At 41.7% G+C, this 5,042-nt stretch overlaps 1 pseudogene; it reads right to left on the bottom strand.

The window, feature by feature from the left end:
- Window positions 1-4,444: 4,444 nt before the first annotated feature.
- Window positions 4,445-5,042, bottom strand: part of LOC103193041 — a 2,036-nt pseudogene continuing 1,438 nt past the window's right edge.

Raw genomic sequence — 5,042 nt, 5'->3', positions numbered from 1 at the left:
AAACCCAAGGAGGGGTCGCTATGAGTCGGGTCCGACTCGACGGCACATAACAACAACAACAACAACTTGTCTGAAAGAGACTGGTGAAACCCCTGAGACTATGGCCCCTAGTTACCCTTCAGGCCTGGAACTGAACTCGTTCCCATGGCTTCCAACCAAACAGTAAATAGGCATACAGGGTGAACATTTACACCAGGTAGTTATACTCCTTAGAATGACCAATCACGAGAGAATAGAAGGCCCGTATTTGCACAAGGAGATAGCTCAGGGGGCAGGAAAGCAGAGGAAAGAAGAACATAAGGAAGAGGTAACTACAGGGAGGAAATGGGAAGAGAGCTGTTACACTGTGGGGACTGCAGTCAATGTCATGAAACGAAATGTGTATGAACTGCTGTATGGAAAATGAATTTGCTCTGTCAACATTCACCAAATCACTAGAAAAATTTAACAAAAAAAAACACCCTATTGAGCAGTACAATTTAGCACACATGTGGTCACCATGAGTGGGAATCAACTTGATGGTTACTAATAACAATAGCAGGCTGGCAGTTCAAACCCACCAGCCACTTCTCAGAAGGAAGATGGGGCAATCTACTTCCGTAGTGATACTGCCTTGGAAACCCAAGGAGGGGTTGCTATGAGTTGGGTCCCACTCAATGGCACATAACAACAACAATAACAATAGCAACATCCTCTATGTGGTAGAACTACTCCCCCTGGAGGTGGTAATAGGCATCACTTGTTTGACAGAGAGAGCAATACCTACTTCACCAGGTTATTGTGAAGGCAAATTTAATTGTAGTTGCATGTTGTCAAGTTGATTCTGATTCTGAATATATACATATATTTGATTGCACAAAACTATATAAGGCATTTGACTGCAAACCAGAAGGCTGGTGGTTCAAACCCACCAGCCACTCCTCAGAAGGAAGATTGGGCAATCTACTTCTATAGTGATATTGCCTTGGAAACCCAAGGAGGGGTCACTATGAGTCAGGGCCAACTCAACGGCACATAACAACAACAACAACATACATATAGTCATAATTATGTCATCATAATTGTCATTACCATTGTGTTACTGTTGTTAGTGCCATCAAGTGGGCTCCAATTCATGGCAACCCTATATACCACAGAATCGCCCCGGCCTATGCCATATTCGTGGTCCTTGATATGCTGCAGTCCATTAGGATAGCAGGCACTGTGTACTTTGAGTGTCTTCCAACCTTAGGGGTGCATCTTCTAGACAACTGGCCAGTGAAAACCCTATGGACCACAACAGAATATTTTCAAAATGGTCACTATTATTATTATTCTAATGTTGAGTAAAATCATGTCATTCATTCATTCATTTGAAAAATGCTGCTTAAGCACCTACTGTGTGCCAAGCCTTGGTTTAGCCTCTGGGGGCATATCAGTGAACTGCCAAGGCAGACAAAGCCTTGTAGAACTTCAAAAATGACTATACCTAAAATGAATTCACCAGCTATGCAAATATAAGGTGCTTATGGCTCACCAAGAGGATTGAATAAATTGCTAATTACATTAATAAGGTGCATGGCACCCTTATAGGGGTGGGATCCTGGAAATAATGTGTACGGAACCCTGACATGGGGATTGGCCAGTTTTGTCATTCCGCTGGGCTTAAAATGAATCATCCCAGAGATGGAAAGGAGAGTTATGTCGTCTGCATACTACAGGTTGCTAATGAAGCTTCCTCCAATCCTGATGCCATGTTCTTCTTCATATAGTTCACCTTCTCAAATTCAGCATACAAATTGAGTAAGCATGGTGAAAGGATACAACCCTGACGCACTCCCTTCTTGATCTTAAACCGTGCATTATCCCCTTGTTCTGTTCGAACAACACCCTCCTGGCCTATGTACAGGTTCCTCATGAGTACAAGTAAGTGCTCTGGAACTCCCATTCTTCTCAATGTTACCCATAATTTGGTATGATTCACACAATCAAATGCTTTTGCATAGTCAATGAAACACAAGTAAACATCTTTCTGGTATTCTTTGCTTTGAGCCAAAATCCATCTGACATCAGCAATGATATCCCTCGTTCCACATACTCTTCTGATTCCAGCTTGCATTTCTGGAAGTTCTCTGTCAGTACACTGCTGCAACTGTTTTTTAATTATCTTCAGCAAGATTTTACTTGTGTGTGATATTAATCATATTGTTTGATAACTTCCACATTCTGTGGGATCACTTCTCTTTGGAATGGGTACAAATATGGATCTTTTCCAGTCAGTTGGCCAGGTAGCTGTCTTCCAAATTTCTTGACATAGACAAGTGAGTGCCTACAGCGCAGCATCCGTTTGTGGAAACATCTGTCTCCTTGGGTATTCTGTCAATTCCTGGAGCCCTGTTTTTCGCCAATTCCTTCAGTGCAGCTTTGACTTCTTCCTTCAGTACCATTGGTTCTTGATCATATGCCACTTCCTGAAATGGATGAACATCAATTATTTATTTTTGATACAATGACTCTGTATTCTTTTCATCTTCTTTTGATGTTTCCTGCATCTTTCAATATTTTACCCATAGAATCTTTCAATATTCCAACTCGAGGCTTGTATTTTTTTTCTTCAGTTCTTTCAGTTTGAGAACTGACAAATGCGTTCTTCCCTTTTGGTTTTCTAACTCCAGGTCTTTGCACATTTTATTATAAAAATGATTTTTCTAAGCATATATTTCTGTGCTTATTAAGTCCATGTGGCATATTTTTTATAATGGCCCAGGCAACCAAGGGAGAAACAACCAGTAGTGTATTCAGACCCACGATGACACAAGGTAGTTGGAGAAACCTGGTGATCAAGGGGGTGCTCTAGCAGCTCCTGCAGATCATTAATTCCTTTCCAGACCTGCTGCTGCTCTTCTCAGAAACTCAAGAACTGCACAGCAGAGTCAACAGTCAATACACTGTGTAGAAGTCAGTACACATGATGGACATGCAGTAAATTTTCTAAATACCTTTTCCCCCATTAGAAAATAATTTTGTTAAAAACATAATTTAAACTCCAGCTTCCACAGCCTTGAGACCAGAACTAGCTAGTGCCTGGCTGCCACTACTGACTGTTCTGAAAGAGATCACAATGGGAGGTCCTAGATAGAGTAGGAGGAACTCTGGTGGCATAGTGCCCAAGGCACTTGAGTGCTAACCAGAGTTCAAACCCACCAACCACTCCTTGGAAGGAAGGTTGGGCAATCTACTTCTGTAGCGATACCACCTTGGAAAACCAAGGAGGGGTTGCTATGAATCAGGTCTGACTCGACAGCACATAACAACAATGACAATAAGATAGAGTTGGAGAAAAAAGTGGAACAAAACTCAAAATAATAAAAAGACCAGGCTTACTGGTCTAATAGAGACTGGTAGAACCCCCAAGACTATGACCTTTAGACTTCCCTCAAGCCTGGAAGTGAACTCACACCCATGGTTCAACCCTCAGCCAAAAAAAATGTTGTTAGGTGTCATTGAGTCAGCTCCAACTCACAGCCATCCCATGTACAATAGAACGAAATACTGCCTTATCCTGCGCCATCCTCATAATCCTTGCTGTGCTTGAACTCATAGTCATAGCCACTGTGTCAGTTCATCTCATTGACGGTCTTCCCCTTTTTCACTGACCCTCTACTTTACCTAGTGTGATATTCTTCTCCAAGGACTGGTCTCTTCTGAAAACATGACCAAAATACGTGAGACCAAGTCTGGCCATTTTTGTTTCTAATGAGCATTCTAGCTGTACTACTTCCAAGACAGATTTGTTCAGTCTTCTGGCAGTCCGTGACCTTTTCAGTATTCTTCACCAACACCACAATTCAAATGCATCAATTCTTCTGTGTTCTTCCTTATTCATTTTCCAGCTTTCTCATGCATATGAGGCTATTGAAAATACCATGGCTTGGGTCAGGTGCACCTTAGTCTTCAAAGTGACATCTTTGCTCTTTAACACCTTAAAGAAATCTTTTGCAGCATATTTGCCCAATGCAATATGATGTTTGATTTCTTGACTGCTGCTTCCATGGCCATTGATTGTGGATCCAAGTAAAGTGAAATCCTTGACCATTTCAATCTTTTCTCAGTTTATTGTGATGTTTCTTATTAGTCCAGTTGTAAGGATTAAATAAGCCTATAAGGCAAACAGTGATATCAGGGAGGCACTCCCTAGAATAATCAACCACTCAAGATCAAAAGGGCAGCATTTCCCAGGGCCAAAGCTCAGAAGGCAAGAAGGTTTAGGAAAGAATGAAATATGGAAATAGGAGGAAGTGGGAATTATTGAACGGAAAACCTATTTGTGTAAACTTTCACACAAATCACAACAAAAAGTCAATAAATAACTAAATAAAGGAAGTGTCAAAAGCTGAGTATAAAATCAAAGCTGTGATTCTGTCACATTTTGAAGGCTCTCTTGAAGAATCATACATTACCAGATTCAGTCATGATTTATTGACAGGGATTTCAATTCAGTGATTTCAGAGTCAGAGAGCTGCTTCCACTTCTGTCACTATAGATGTTCCTGGACAGAGTTGGCAGCTTTTCTGGAGGTAATGTGAGAGTCTACCTATGGAGGTCAGGAAGAGACCAGAGTAGGGTGGGGAAGGCTTGATAGGTCTGGACAGAAAATCAGGGTGGTACTGGACTCTAACAACAACAAAAAAAGAATGATCTTCCAACTCCACAATTTCTATTCTCTCTCCTTCAACATCTTAGCCAATAAACTTCAAACCTTGCTCTTAAAAACACTTTTTCAAGACTGGATTTACCTCAAATATGTGGTGGTGCCTCTCCTTCAAGAATTCTGGATCTCCATGGAGTTTTCTCATGACCGAGTTCTTGGTCTGGAGCAAGGTTCTCCTCTTGCCCAACTTCGTGGTTCTGTTCATCTGGCCATGATAGTTTTTAGTCATGTCTATAGCCACTCCTCGGAAGGAAGGTTGGGCAATCCTACTTCCGTAGTGATACTGCCTCGGAAACCCAAGGAGGGGTCGCTATGAGTCGGGGTCGACTCGACGGCAAACAACAACAACATA

This window comes from Orycteropus afer, unplaced genomic scaffold (genome assembly GCF_000298275.1).
Source record: "Orycteropus afer afer isolate SDZICR_OR568_19922 unplaced genomic scaffold, OryAfe1.0 scaffold00034, whole genome shotgun sequence".
NCBI lineage: Eukaryota > Metazoa > Chordata > Mammalia > Tubulidentata > Orycteropodidae > Orycteropus > Orycteropus afer.
This window is presented reverse-complemented; position numbering and strand designations above follow the sequence as displayed.